At 39.8% G+C, this 16703-nt stretch overlaps 1 long non-coding RNA gene across 1 annotated transcript; it reads left to right on the top strand.

Annotated features, from left to right (window-relative positions):
* Positions 1-564: 564 nt before the first annotated feature.
* LOC122458409 lies at positions 565-16364 on the top strand. Its single transcript, XR_006278454.1, has 3 exons — positions 565-691; positions 5907-5908; positions 16323-16364. It is a non-coding gene; the product is annotated as an uncharacterized LOC122458409 (long non-coding RNA).
* Positions 16365-16703: the final 339 nt, after the last annotated feature.

Genomic DNA, 16703 nt, shown 5'->3' with positions numbered 1-16703 from the left:
GTAATAGAGAATTATGTTTTAATACTTCTAACCATCCCTGTATAGAGATTTCTATAAGATGGCTCATAAAAGCATAAAAGCATATACTGCTAAATTCTACAAGTCTACAGAACCCTATTAGATTTCTATTGTATCTTTTTAAAATTAAACTTGCACGTATTTCCCAAAGAGGAATATTTAAATGCCAAGTTACAACATTTAGCCAAGTGGATTAACTGAAAAAATGAGCAGTAATTTCACCTTTTTTTTTTTCCCTCCCCCCAACCCAAAGAGAAAATACATTTTTTTTTTAACATACATGCATGAAACTCAAAAACCGCTAAAGGGACTTTCCTCAAATTTCCCAGATAAATTTATTTTTGGACAGAGACCAGCATAGAAAAGGAATTCTTCTGTGTAAAAGGAGAATATTTTGCCAAGTAATCAAGAAAGACAGTGCTATTCTGTAACTGAAACCATTTTGCACTCTAAACTTGTTTATTGATTTCAATGTCAATCATGTCACTTAACGAGGTACTTGATGGTGCTCAGATACTGCATTGAAAGTGGTATAGGAACTTATGTAGACTCATAGACTTTAAGGTCAGAAGGAACCATAATGATCATCTATTCTGACCTCCTGCACATTGCAGGCCACAGAACCTCACCCACCCTCTCCTGTCCTAGACCCCTAACCTCTCGCTGAAATACTGTATGTTAAAGACTTTACATTATGAACCTGATCCTGCAATTGCTCCATCAATGTAATCCCACTAAGATCAATTGATGTTCTATCTCTCAAGGATTTACAGCAGGGGTCTCCAACACGCGGCCCACAGGGTTAATTTCCTGCAGCCTGCCAAGCCACCTGCATGCCCCCCCCGCCCCGGGAGTTATTTCCTGTGGCCCGCCAAGCTTCCCTCCTCCCCGCTCTTCTGCCTACCTTCAGGTGCTTAGCGCTTTCCAGGAGGGAGTGGGGAGGAGCGGGGAGCCATGTGGTCAGGGGAGGAGGTGGAGAAGAGGCAGGGCAGGGGTGGGGATTTGGGGAAGGGGTTGGAATAGGGGCAGGGAGGGGGCGGAGTTGGGGTGGGGACTTTGGGGAAGGGGTTGGAATGGGGACAGGGAAAGGGTGGGGGAGGGCCTTATGGAAGGGATGGAGTCGGGGTAGGGCCGGGGGCAGAGGGTGTCAGTGATGTGGCCCTCAGGCCAATGTACTAGTCCTCATGTGGCCCTCCTGGTGATTTGAGTTTGAGATCCCTGATTTACAGGATCAGGCCACAAACAGAATCAGAACTGTCCAAGACATTTTTGTGATACAGGCTTCCTCTGTACTTGCCTTAAGAGGAAGCATAGTTCTGCAGTTACCTACCATCATCCATGTTAAACAATTACCCCTAGATTTCCCCCCCTTATTTTGTTTTGGCATCTATTTCACAGGCAAAATGAAATCTAGACTTGCACACAGAACAGACGGACTGAAAAAGGTTACCAAATCAGAGTTCCAAGACGTGAATCAGTATAGAAAATCTCTTATAAATGAACCCTCAGATTACATAAACTAGTACAGACCTCTAATAAATCACTCCATTGTGCATTTATAGACCCATTGATTTGAGATTTAAATCAGTTAATGTAGCCACAAAAGCATTTTATTTACTATGCTCAAAACATTTAGATGTAGTTTACACTGCCCTCTTCTGTAGTACACTGAGAATGAAAGCATGCTTAAAATGTTTTATTCCAGTATAGCCAGTATTAGTTCTAAAAAACTGAATCCCCTTTACTGCTAAGTAGTCCTCTGCTGCACAGTTCTCCATTCAAACCAGATCTTCTTTTAGTTGTTCATGAAATTCGGTGTATAGCCAGAATATGACCTAAAATATCAAGATCTGCTTTTCTTTTGAAGCCTTCTTCCACTAATAGCTGTTCTGAAGAGTGGGCCTCATCTCTGGAAATGCAGCATGGTTACATAAAGTCTGACTGACACGAGCTAAGGTGGGCAGAAGAAGTTATCACAATCTGGATATTTGAAAGAGAAGAATGTATTTTTGTTTAAAGTAGTGGGAGGCTATAATTACTTGCACTGAGGATAGAAGAAATCTGAGCTCACATTGTCAATGTTAAGAGTCAAATCTAAAGGTATAAATGCCAGTTTTCTTGTGTGACACTTGGCTGTGTGTGGAAATGACCCACAAGTGTTCACCTTTTAAGATAGGACAGGAATGAGTGGCACTCTGAAGGACATTACCAAAGCAGTAGTATAATAAGCAAATATGCACTGTTGTTTAGCCAAAGTGTGCTATTTGATTTTATTACACCCTATATGTAAATACCCATGTAGAAGCTAACATTAGTATAGAAGAATGTTCAGCATGCATCCTGCTAAGGGACACTTTTGTAGTTTTGTGGATGTGCACTGCTGCCTTGTAGACAAAGCATGGCTCTGAGTGTACGCAGTTTTGGAACACACAGTTTTATTCCACTGTGTAGAGGCAAAAAGGCAAAGAGGTCACATGCATCTTAAGTTTCTGAAGCTGTAAATCTAATGATAGTGTAATAGTGATGGTGTAAATCTAATGGTAGTCTAAAAGAGAAAACTACAATGAGCCTCAGTCACTGAATTTGTTTTATATTCAGGATACAGTGTTTATAAAATACGGAACAGAAAATTGAAAGACAGTATTTTTAAATAAAGACAGGCATGAGCCTCAGACACTGGCTCTAAGCTTTCCCAGAATTCAGGGACATTCCAATCTGGACTTCGGTTTGGGCCCATCTGTACTTTTAAAATACAAGTAGTAAATTAAACCTGTCCCTTTAAAATCTCAGGCCAAATATTTTCAGCATCTCAGCCATCTGATACCCTGGAAATAGTGTTTTCTGCAGTGTCTCCATTAGCCACCACAACCCAAATGCAAGAGCTCCAAGACTTAGCAAAGGGTTGTTTTGGCCCAGGAAGGTACTGTTTTATTTTGACGCTCTCCAGTTAAGTTCATTAAGCACAGTCTATCAAAAATCTAGTCTAATGGCAACTCCTTAATCAAACAGCAAACGGTACTAGTGTGAGATACTCTCACATATAAAGCATACTGCAGCAATGATAAAGATCAGAGCTGGGATCTAGATTTAAAAAAATCCAATAAAAGAGACCTCTCTGTGAGCAGGATATTTTGAAACAAATTTTAAATTCTTAATGACCCTTCAATTACCAGCTTCCTGCCCTACAATGAGAATAGCCAGTACAAACAGATTGTGTAAAAGGACTATTTTTGTGTCACTTTTAAAGGCTACAATGAATATTTTCATGACAAAGGGAATTTAATGCCCAGGGTTTACTGAAAATACCCCAATGTCAGTGACAGTATAATATAACTTTGTCTCCATTAATTAATGAATATTTAATCCTTTTTAAAATCCTACAAAGCTCTTGGTCTTTCTAGTATCTTGGGGCATGAATTCCACAGGTTAATAGTGAGTTTTGGTAAAAAGTATTTATAGGTTTTAGATGTATTGCCTTCCAATTTCATTGGATGTCCCCTTGATCTTGTATTATGAGAAAAAGATAAATAGGAACACATGAGTTACTTTCTCTATGCCATTCATTATTTATTTATGACTGGTTCCTGGGTGCAACCTGGAACTGGGGTACCACTGAGCCCTCTGGTTTACCAATCTGGGCTCTCTCTCTCTCTCGCACTGTGATGTTGTGACAAGCTGCAAACCTCTCCAAGTACTGCACTTACATAGACATCCACAGGTCACACCTGATTATGTTACATGAATACTTCTCCTAGCCACTCGTGAGCTAACAGTAGAGAGGCTCCAGACAAGTCTCCTAGGTCCCCAAGGCTGTACTGTCCTGCCCTGATCAGAGGTCTGACCATTGTAAGTTTATAACTCAGACCACCCCTCTATCTATGTGGAAAGAACATGCACCAGCTCTTCTTCCTGAGCAGATTTCCCAAGCATTTCAACCAGAACATGTTGTTTTACCTAAAATATAAAACAGATTTATTAACTACAGAAAGATAGATTTTAAGTGATTATAAGTAGTAAACATACAAATCAAATTTGGTTACCTAAGAAATAAAAGTAACATCTCAAACTGAGTTCTATAGACTACACAGCATTTGAATCCAGCAGTCTCTCATCCTGATGGACAATACAAACAGGTCACAGATCTTCGATACACAGGCTGGAAGTCTCCTGAAGTCTCCACCTCTCCAGTTCAGTCTTTGTCCTCCAGACATGTTTCTACATATGGAGTTGTAGGGGGAAGAGGCCAAGTGATGATGTCACTTCCCCCCCTTTATAGTTTCTTCCAGCTTGCTGGAAAGATCCTTTGCTATGACGTGAGTCAAGCAATCTCCATTGTCTATGTGCTCTCCCTGAGAAGTCTCCATGTTACGCAGTCCCTGGGGTAGTCCTTGTGAATGTGAATTCCCCTTCATGGGCCATCATCAGTGTCTGGCTGCTCCATTGTTGTACCTGAAAGGCTAGTTTTGGGTGTTCCTGACCTTACAACATATTTCAGTAACACACACTGATCAAAACTTCATAACTTTCCATACAATGATAGCACATACATTGCAACAGGATATTAAAGTTCAACAGATCAAGACTTTTAAAATGTTACCTCACAAGACATGCTTTGTTTACAACATATAATTATATCACCATGGTAAATATGGGGGTTCCTGGGTGCTGCTTTCAGGCACAGAGTGCCACAATGTTATGTACAGTCATATTCCTTGTCTGTGCAGTGTTGTAATGCACCCTCTGGAAGAGTGTAATTTGTAAAGTGTACTAACATGTTGTACATTGGTCCATGTAGACCATGCTGGTGCACACTAAACATTTGAAACTGCTCTAAGATATGTAAAAAAACATTATTCCTCCTCTTTCTGTACCTTGACCAGTTCCCAATGTTATTGCATAGCTACTTAAGTTTATTTCATAGCTTCATGAGCAACTTTGTCAAAAGCTTTCTGAAGGGCTTAATAAATTATATATAACATTTCTTTTTGTCCACTATTTTGATGACACGCTCAAGCAATTCTGGGAGATTAGAAATGCATGATTTTCCTTTACAGGAACCATGCTGGTTTGTCCTGTTCATCATATTCATCTTGATGTTTTACAATGCTATTTTTAATTATTATTTCAACCAGTTTACCCATTACTGAAGTAAGGCTTACTAGCCTGTAATTTCTAGGATCACCCCCATAATCCTTATGACTTTATCTACAATACAAGAGTACTGGAGGGAAGTAGATTTTATTGACTGCATATTAATGTTAGCAGCTCAACATTTCATTTTTAAGTTCCTTCAGAACTCCTAGATACCACTGGGTCTGGTGACTGGTTACTTTTCAGTGTCTGAGTTCCTTCCAGCATCTGTTTGATGCTCGATCTTTGGCAGAACCTACACTTCCCCCCATACCCACTATTTTAAATAAGTGGATCTCCCCAACATTCTCTGTGGTAAAGTCAGATGCTGAGACATCATTTAACTTCTCTTCAATGGCCTTATTCTCTTTCAGTGCTTCTTTTCCCCTCTGGTAGTTCAGGGGCTCTACCAGTAACATCGGTTCATTATTTTATGACCACTTGAAGAAATATGTGTGATAATTGCCAGGCTTTACCATTCTGGTTTTTTTTTGAAAACTGGTGGTAGTTTTGCTTTTTTCCCTTTCTGGTACTTTCCCATGTGTCCATGATCTTTCAAAAGTAAATCAGTGTTACAGAAAGTTAGCACTACAGGAATTAGCTATGGACTACATATAGTCTGGGACTGCTACCTTCTGATTTTTCGAGTATTCCCTTACCTGCTCTTTATCAATAGTTGTTTTCACAGGGTCTCCCTTACTGATTTGACCATACTTCTGCTTGCATATTTTTCTAACTAAACACAGATTTTTAAACAGGAGTTCAGTCTCAGGCATTTTTGAGTCATCATTTAAATCCTTATTTTTTAAAGAATGTATTTTCTTTCCAGTACTGCTCTTAAGCCCATAAATTTACATAAACTAAAGATGGGCTCAAACTGCAAATTTCAGATCCAAACCTTTTCCGTATTCAGGCATGGTCTGATTTATGGTGCGAAAATCTGGGTTCATTTCTAATAATATAAATAGGGTGATGCAAAGAGGTTGAATGCACCTGTATCTGACTACTGGAGAATTCCCCTGTCTGGGTTGGTTCTCAGCAGTGGTGTATAGCTGCTTCCTATGACACTCCCTTCCTGGTGCCACAAGAGGGAATGTTGGGTGTGGGTAGGGATGAAGCCAATGCCCTGCTGGGCACATCAATCCACTGTTGGCATACAGTCCATTGGGAACTATTATAAGCTGGCATAGTTTTTAGAATAACCTCCAAGCTCCTCTGAACCATGCTTGTGGTTGGAGCCAGCCTGAGAATCTAGGAGCCAGATCTAGCTCCCTATCCCTTTGCAGTGTCACAACACTGCTCAGTGCATCGGAGTATCTGACTCATCTAGTACTGTAGCAGGCCAGAAAAGAAATATTAAATTAAATTAAAGTTTTAATTGAACTGCTCTGACTAATAATTTTCAGTGCCAGTAGCTAAGACTCGCTAAGAGTTCTATCTGTTTATAATAAAATAAATGCTTTAACAATAGGAAGCCTGAATAGAAGCAGTTGTTGTGTGGGATGATATTGAAAACAATGATTGGCATAACATTTCTCTTTCCTATGATGCAAGTAACCCTGGAATTGCAGGCAAACAACTTTTCCTTGGAAGTATTTCTATTGCCCTCCCTGATGTTTTCTTCCAACTGCTAGGATTTTGAGAGTAATTTAAAGTAATCATTACGGTTGGTGAAGACTTGTACTTCTGAAATACTCATTGCTTTTATTATTGTTTTAAATATTTTAGATTTTACTGTTCTTTACAGTAAAATAAATAAATCAAGCTCCTCCATCTGCAATTTTTGGTCAATATAGTGAAAAGTAGACCTTTCAGAAAGAGAGCATAACCACCTCCCCTGGGCAGTGAGGGCTCTGAGGCAGTTGACAAGCTATGGCAATCTCTGAAGAAACAATTTTGCATAAGGCACTCCCTTACCCCTCTACACAGGATACCTGTGTGATGAATCACAGCATATCATACTCCAGGGTGCAATCCAAACCAGTGAAGGGTTGTTGCAGCTTGCCCTGCCATTTTGGGTGACACTCAATGCTTTGCTGCTGTAGTTCACAACCTGGGATGCTTAGTCAGCTTCCCAGCATGCAAATTATATCAAGCTTCTTTGTATAGCCATAGCCCTGGTCCAGCAACTCTGATCCCAGCAGTTTGTCGGCAACACTCCAGCCATACTATGCCCTCCAGAAGCCTGGGTTGCTACCTGCAGGGTGACCCCAACACACTCCCAGTTCTGAATTTTCCCCAAAACATGTGTTCTGCGCTATCTAGCTCTCTCATGAACAATTCAAATATTATAGGTCCTTTGCGTCTGTAAGGGATCAATAGGCAACAGTTTGCTACTTTATCTGGAGTTACCAAAACAGTTCAATTTAACTACAACACTGGATTAGTTTTTGACTAAAGAATAAAACAAGTTTATTTAACTAGAAAGAGATTTAAAGTGATACAAATAAAAGGCATTAAAGTCAGAACTGGTTACAAGAGACATAAAGATAAAACACTTCCTTGCAATTAAAACTAAACAAACTAGACTTGGTTCAAAGTAAAATCCTTACCATATGTTCCCAGCAACACTGCTAACCAAATTTTCATGTCCGGATCCCTCCTAAAATCAAAAGGCAGTGATTGTCTTCATATAAAGAAAGGTGGGGGGGAACACCTGGGGTGTTTTTGTGCCTCACATCCTTTGAAATGCATTTTCCTGAGGGCTACCCCTAGATAAAGTTCCTTTCCAGTGTGAGGATGGAGACCTGGGGTCTCATGGTGAAAGAGGTTCCATGTTGTTGTTTGTTAAAATGCAGATTGATCTGTTCCTGCTCCCCTCTGTTGCCAAAGAATGCTCACTTGACTGGTGATTGCCAATCAACCTTGACGCCCAGCTAGAGGCATTACTGTCTTTGACAGACAGGTTTATACCCTCCCCAGACTTGTCCGGTAAACACATTTCAGTCATAATTTCATAACTATGTTCATAACTTTACACAATGTTGCTAAGCACATTTCACCATGGTATTATTTACCAGTGAGTTATTAGTTTTCAAATGATACTTCATAAGACATATTTTGTACAAAAATTATCATTGTAATGCATAGGGTGTGAATATGGGGAGCATTCAGTCACACAGCATAAGGGGAAAGCTGTGTTCCCGGGACCACTCTTCCCTTTCTTGTGCAAGTACGTGAGGTGTGAATAATGTCAAGGAATGGTCAAAGTCTTAATTTCATTCTAAAACACCATCCGGTGCAGCTGAGCTGGCACACAGAGAGAAGTAATCTACACTTGTTATATAACTGCAGATTAATTTTGCCATCATTCCAAGGGGGAACGAGGGACCATACTGTGACAATCACAACATTGTCCCTAGAAACAACATTGTCCCTTGCTTACTGACCAAGTCTTTATGCAGGCTTTGTGGCAAAGCCACGATCTTGCCCTTAGTTGCTCACCAACCTGGGATTTGCTCCTGTTCCCACTTAAATCCATTGAAAAAGTCCCATTGACCTCAGTGAGAGCAGGAATGGAAACTTTGAACTAATGCATTGAATGGCATTTGTTTCAGATATGCCAAAACTGGCAGTGGTTAAATATAATTACAATTAGAGATTCTGATTTTTATTATTTCTCTCCCCCTTCTGAAGTTTGGGGGTATTTGGATCAGGGGTTTCATTTCTGGTCCATCTCCAATATTAAATTCTTTCTTGTGCTCTTTCAGAGACAACTGTTTCCAATAGATCTACCCACCTGTAACCCCTCATTGCTGGTTTTAAAATTCTATTGTACTGAGCTGGTGAATGTGAACAGTGATGTATGGTACACACTTGCATTGGTCCCCTGGATTTTTAGGAAGTGTCTCTTTATTAAGAATAGTAATTATTATGCCGGGGAGGGGGGGTCTTTACTTAGCTTAAAAGTAACAAATGGTTGTCATGACATCATCTTATTGATGTAATATAGATCATGGTTCACTTTTAAAAAAACAAAACAAAACAAAACAAAAACAAAAAAAAACCCAATCCTCCTTGCCTCCAAGTAATAGAAAACTATGGTTGAGAGAGTAAAGTTATTTAGAATCAGTCGTGTCAGATTAGTTATGGAAGGATTGTGTAATAAACTGAATAATTAATAACTGAGCTAATAATGAAACCAGGAATGACACCCTAAGGAAAATAAATGTTCATGTTTGTACAGCCTACCTGCCTCATGAAGTTCACAAGGCTAATTAAAGTCACCAGAGATTTTAGTTATTTCGGGCAGAATTTTGCCTTCAAATCCAGTAGGCTGGTATGAATTGTTCTTGAAGGCAGAATTTGGCCTTCCATTACAAGACTGCAACTCCAAAAGGAATTTAAAGAGGGTGGCATGAGTATCTGAAGCCAGAATTTGGCTGTAAATCTTTATCATGGATGGCAGAGGCCAATTACCACCACCACCACCAAGAAAGTGCTTCAATTAATTTCTTTTGGAGTCCACAAAAAGGTGCTGTAGTTCATTTGCTGGTATCTAACCTTGCTACAGATATTACAGAAATCGAATTCAGGAAAGAGAATATATACCCTTTAATTAAATTGCACATTCAGACAGACAAGGGCAGAGGCATTTTCTACAATATACTAAAGATGAGAATTATCTACCTTCAAGCCTAGCTAGCAGAAAGTAAAAGAGAGAATTATATTAAGTTTCACTGCGAACCATCAGAATAATAGCAAAAGGTCTAAAAGTTAATCACAGAGCAAAAACCTAATAACTAAGAATGAATTACACAAAAGTTCTTATCAACACTGAGAAGAAGATGGTCTTTTGTTAAAGGCCCCTGCAGTGTGATTCAGAAGATCTAAATTCAACTCTTAGATCAACTCTTAGATAGTCTGTGTGACCTTGGGAATATCACTTTATCTTTTATTTGAAGTTCTCAATGTGCAGAATAGGGATAATGATATTTCCTTTATTCTACCTTTTGTCTGCCTTAGATTTTAAACTCTTTGGGGCAGGGAGTGTCTCTCACTCTATACACACCTAGCACAATGGAGACCTGATCTTTGCTTTGGCCTCAGGGAGCTACTGTCATAATATATTTAGAGCTCAGTTACCTTAATCACTTGTTTAAAAAAAAAAATCTGGCAAAGGGGTTATTTCTGAACCAAAACAAACCTTTCAGGAAAGTATGGGATCCATTCAGAAAATTTTAAAAATACACTGGTTGTCCCAGATGAGTTACCTGTTGTATTTTGGCATGCCTGTGTCTGGTCCATGACATGGAGAAGCCCATTAATATGAAAAACAATCAGTTAGAACATTAATTAAGTATCTCACAATGTTCAGTTCTGAAATAGACAAAACTGTTGCAAGATTAATAGTTCTGAATTTGTTTGCCTAGCCTCATACAAGTACAGCTAACACTTCCTGGATTAAAGGGCTCAGGGTGAACTGCAGTACTGTCTTCCTCCAGGATGAGTGTGATGGTTCTCAAGATGCATAGGACAAGGGGTTATCTTGTTACCCATTTGCCTCCAGCGAGAGAGAGACTTGCTTGTGCTTGACTGGATGTCAGCTACCTGACACCACCAGCCTGTGAGTTGCCCAAACAATCTCCTCTGGGCTAAGCCTTACTGTGCTTTGCAGGTTAACAATAGATATATCCCCAGCCCCTTTGAAGTGTTCCCCTTTGTTGACTGAACACTCACAAAAATACCAGGTCAACTGTCTCCAAGGGAACAGTGTACGCACCAGTATGCATGATTCAATGTAGGATCAGCACCTAGATTAATACCACAGCACCGACATATATATTTATGGAGAAAACAAACAGAAGTTTATTATCAAAGTTTAAGATTTAAAAGAGAGAAAGTAAGGATTATGGAAACAAGCGGTTACATATACAAAAAAAGTATAACCTGTTTTCGATAGACTAACAGGCTAGCTTTCTGTCTAGTTTTTCACCCTAAACGTCTTCTGCAGTGTTTCAACTAGGATTGGTTGTGATCCTGTTTTCACAAATGTAATAGAACTGTCCAATTACTTCTGAGGTACAAAATAAATGGGTGCGTTTTGCCTTCTCCTGATATTCCCCAAAGTTCTTTGTCTCCTCCAAAGACAGGACAACCTCTCATGCTTCATTTGCCAGTGTCTGTCACCTTGCTGACTTCACATTCCCCTGTTGATTTCATATGTAAATGGAGCTTCCATTGTGTTGGCTTACAATGCTTAATTTACATATGACTGGAAAAAGACAGGTGAACATGCTTCCTTTGTTTGGCAGAAATGTGTGTGTCAATCCTGCCTTGATACATACTTTAGGAACATATGTTCCTATATATACATATGCCTTACCTGGTATCTGTACATACATTTCTTCATTATATTGATGCAACTGTGATCCTGGCTTTCATTTAAAATCTTCTATTACACTCTTTGGTGAACCAGAATGTACATACCTGGATCAGGACATTCTTGTAACCCCATTGACAGTTAGCACGAGGGGCTTTAGGGTCACTTAGAGATACTCCACTATGCCACCCAAAGGAGAATTATATGTAGAAGGTGACATCCAAACACTTAGTGCCTCCATATGCAGTGTGTCCTCCTAGTTGAATTTTATACTAAATGAACTTTTTTTAAATGAAGATTATGTGGGAGAGGATAAAGCAGGGAAGAGGCAATCGGGAATCTTGTTAAATAGCATAAATAGGTTTCTCTGGCAACCAGCATCAAATCGTGTTGCTATTAGCACACAGCAACTAAGTCTAGAAGTGGCTATATTTAGTTTCCAGGTTTGCCATAGCTCATCTTTTATACTTCAATAAGTTTACATGTATCTGCACCAAGATGGAAATAATCTACACATCAGATATCAATGATTTTCAGGATTTGTGTTACCAATTTGAAATGGTCTGTCTGGAAGTCCAGCATCATACTTTTTAAACTTTCTTTATTTTTTAAAGGACTTCCAACTCTTTTGAAAGTTTATTAGCCAATTCCACGTTCTGCAATGTAAATTTGGCAGCTGCTTATGGCTATTTAGGGTCTTGGCTGTCAGTGGGCCTGGAGTTACTCATAGCCCTGACTTCTTTACTTTACTTTACATTATTAGCCCAACAATACAGCAAATAGAGCAATGGGAGTGGATTGTCAATAGCATAGCAGCAACATTGTGCTAAGTGTCTTACAGACAGGGATGAGGACAAAATCCTTGCTTATAATTCAATAGATGGCATCAAAGAATGGAAAGGTATACATATTCAATGTTTTCCCAAGTGATTAGTGATTTTTTTTTTTTTGGTTCTCTTGAAACACCTTAAAGAGGCCTGATTTTCAGAAAGTGTTAAGTACTCACCCTCTGTATATTAAGCTCCATTAAGTGATCTCAATTTAGGCACCTAAAATCTTGGCTATCTATATATAAAACAGATAGATTGGCGAGAGTAATATTCAGACAAGATAAAAATGATTTAAATATTCTGGAAGAATTTAGTTACAAGGATTTTCTCCTCTTTTCTGATTGTAATTTACAAATTTTATAACTTTTTATTATCTGATTTATGTGATCATCTTTTCTCTCAAGTTCACTAGGAGAAGCAATTACTGCAGCTACTCTCAGAATTGTAGCAATTAAGCTAATTACTACAAATCAAATGAAAGGGGAAATGACTATTTTCAGAGAAGTAATAATGGATACATACTTTAGGACATTCTCGAATAACTGTTACCAAGGACAGTACAGGTGCAGATTATACATGTATTGTAGTGGTATCCCACATAAAAGTAATAGCTTGATTTCCAGTGATTAGCCCATGGATTCATTAAAAATCTATTCGCTTTTAGAATGAACATAATACTTTTAAAATCAAGGGAACAATACCAGTATCCTTAGTCAAATGTAGTAGACACATGCAAACTTCTCTTGGCTTCCAAACCTCAACTAATGTAACATACCATCCACCCTGAAACATTCCTGGTATTCCAGTACCAAACTTGTCTTTCATGGCAAACTCTCCAGTGGTTTTGTAATATGCAAACTGGAGTTTAGCAGGAGCTCCCAATACTAGTTCTATTTTCCCTTTCTACTAGAACCAGAAAAAACTTTTATTGGAAGGTTTTTTTTTTCCAACAAAAAGGGCTTTTGTCCCTGCCACCACAAAAAGACTGAGAAGACACCATCAATGAGATTTAACTAAGCAGTAACTTTATTAGATAATGTACTGGGAAACTATCCTGCATTAATTCAGTGTAGGTCATCCTCCTGCGTAATCCATTCCACCTGGTGCTGGGTTGTTTTGACCTTCTTCCCCCCAAACAACCACCACCATCATATAAAGTAAAGAGGGAAGGGAAAGGGGGTTCTAATCTAATCCTCTTCTAATCTGCTTCCAATTCAGGTTCTTCACGGGAACTGGATCCCCTATTGAGTGAACTGCCAAGTTGCAACAACAACAACAAAATTTTTTTTTTCAATCTAACCTACCCATCGGGTCTTTGGGCTGCTGAGAAGGGGAAAAAAAACCACTATCCCTCCCAGGCTGATCTGACAGTGGAAGCTGGGAAGGAATTTTCCCCTCACAAATAAACTAGCACGATGCCCACAGCAAGGCTTACAAGACCTGGTCTTACTCTAATCACAAGTGGGAGAGCAGCAGGGAGGAAGAGCTTGTAGTTGTAAACTTTTCTATTGGGTGCCCAGGAGCCAATGGGTTCATGAGGTATAGTCTTGTGTCCAGCCAACCAGAATCAGCACTGATTCCCTCTCTTTTAGCCCATGAGGTGGAAGAGTGCCCACAAGGAGGGGTTAAGAGATACTCTTCTTAAAGGAGCCAAGGGTTTTCTTTCTACTTCAAACACATCTCTCTGAGGCTGCTGGGGAAGGGAAGGCATTGAATTAAATGAATTTTTGTGTGAAAATGTCTGTTTTGTCACAAAAAATGGGATTTAGTTTGCCAAAACCTGAAAATTTAAAATGGAAAAAAAAATCAACCAATTCCATGATCTCCAGTTTAGGATTGGGATATAATCTGGGAATTTAGGCTTTGACTTTGGTGGGCCTGGAGCTGCTGCTGTTTCCGCTTTAGAGCACTGACTTTTTTTTAGCTCACAGCAGCCCAACAACAATACAGCAAATAGAGTGAGGTGAGAGGATTATTTGCATACCACTAACATCTTTTATCAAAAATACTGTTTCAAGCTTTATATATCTTCAAAGACCAAATAATCCATTCCTTGTTTTGCTTATATATTAGCAAAGGAATCAATTGTAGTGTTCTCTCACCTACACTGTTTCCAAAGTCTTGTTGCTTTACTAAAGCAAAGATTACAGAGGTTAAAAATGTAGCCATTTATTTAGAATTGTATTGATTTTGTTTATTTGGAACCCCTTCTTCTTCTTCTTTTCTTCAATGCTTAGCAAAACAGTCGGCCGTAGTGATCTTTCACCATTTTGTCCATTCCTGCGTGGCCGCAAGGGCTTGACAGCCCAAAGGTCCAACATCGGAAGAGACTTGATGAACCCATGTAATAGGGGATCTGCCTTTGGGCCGCCTCACCCCTCGGTTGGTGGAATTTTATCCCAGATGTTACAAGCCACCAGGAAAACGGTGTTCGCTGGAATGTCTTTTGGCATTCTCGCAATATGTCCAAAAAGCATAAGGCACCATCTGTGGACAATGGACCAAGTAGTCTGTAGACCAGAGTGATCATAAACATCTGCATTACAGAAGAAGTCATTCCACTTTATGCCCAATATACAACATTGGTATTTTGTGTGGAAAGCCTCCAGCTTTGCCCAGTCTGAGCAGCTTAATGTCCATGATTCTTAGCCATACAACAATACGGGGAGGATATAGCTTGACTAGATCCTGAAGTTGATTGTCATGCTGAGATGTTGGTTCTATATTCATTGTAAAAGGCCTATGGCAGATGCTGCAATGCTAATCCGATGGAGAACCTATGTGTGAGAGGAACTGGTGAGTGTAGAACCCAAATAGCAAAAGCTGAAGACTAGTTCAATAGCTCTATTATTCAAAGAGATTTGAGTCATAGGTGGACCTGGTCCTAAATTTTGAAACTTTGTCTTTGACTGTGAAACATGGAGTCCAACCTTGGCTGACGACGACGACTCCTCCTCCTCCATTTGTGGGAGTGCCTCATGAAACCTACTGGGGCTCTGTACTAGAAGAACAATGTCATCAGTGTGCTCAAGGTCTGAGAGCAAGAGATCACCAATCTTAATGCCTATGGACCTGACAGAATGCTGCATTACAAAATCCATTGCCTGACAAAAGAGTGCAGGGGCCAAGACGCAGCCCTGTCTGACACCAGATACTGATTTAAACGGTGCTGGTATCCAATTCCACAGACATACACAGACAGTGGTTCCATTATGCAGCTCTTTTTAATCAAGTCCAGCAGAGTGGTAGGGAAACCTATGCCCTTTTTAAGGCCTTCCATAGCATGACATTGTCAACTGAATTGAATGCAGCCTTAAGATCAATGTATACTATGTGCAGGCGCTTCCTGAACTCAGGGTGTATCTCTGACAACAAGCAGAGAGCCAAAATGGCATCTAATGTGGACCTGTTCCTTGTAAAGCCTGACTGTTGGGGACGACACTTCTGATTGCAGCAGAGGCTCCAAGTATGCCAGCAGAACATGCGCAAACACCTTCCCTGGAATAGACGGTAAGGTGATTGGCCTGTAGCTCTTGTATTCACTGCGCGGTCCCTTGCCCTTATAAAGTGAGATCACAACACAGTCCTTCCAGGCGATCGTCAAGATTCCAGTTCTCCACACCAGACAAAAGATGGCCAGAAGTGATTCTGCTATATTTGTTTGTTGCAACCCCTGGGGGAGAAAAAGTAGAATTGACTTTTTTTTAAAAATGACTATTTTGCCCAAATCGGCTGTGTCATTGTTATATGATCTACATTATGGATCATAGAAATATAGGGCTGGAAGGGACCTCGAGGTCATCTGGTCCTGCATCAGTTCAGGGGGCTGGATTAAGTATACCAGACCATCCCTGACAGATGTTTGTCTAACTGGTTCTTAAAATCTTCCAGTGATGGGGATTCCACAAACTCAGCTGGAAGCCTATTCTAGTGCTTAGCAATCCTTATATCAAGAAATTTTTTCCTACTATCTAACCTACATCTCCCCTGCTGCAGATTAAGCACTTTTTATCCTATCATAGAATCATAGAATCATAGAATATCAGGGTTGGAAGGGACCCCAGAAGGTCATCTAGTCCAACCCCCTGCTCAAAGCAGGACCAAGTCCCAGTTAAATCATCCCAGCCAGGGCTTTGTCAAGCCTGACCTTAAAAACCTCTAAGGAAGGAGATTCTACCACCTCCCTAGGTAATGCATTCCAGTGTTTCACCACCCTCTTAGTGAAAAAGTTTTTCCTAATATCCAATCTAAACCTCCCCCATTGCAACTTGAGACCATTACTCCTCGTTCTGTCATCTGCTACCATTGAGAACAGTCTAGAGCCATCCTCTTTGAAACCCCCTTTCAGGTAGTTGAAAGCAGCTATCAAATCCCCCCTCATTCTTCTCTTCTGCAGACTAAAC

Source organism: Dermochelys coriacea, chromosome 2 (genome assembly GCF_009764565.3).
Source record: "Dermochelys coriacea isolate rDerCor1 chromosome 2, rDerCor1.pri.v4, whole genome shotgun sequence".
Taxonomy (NCBI): Eukaryota; Metazoa; Chordata; order Testudines; family Dermochelyidae; genus Dermochelys; species Dermochelys coriacea.
This window is presented reverse-complemented; position numbering and strand designations above follow the sequence as displayed.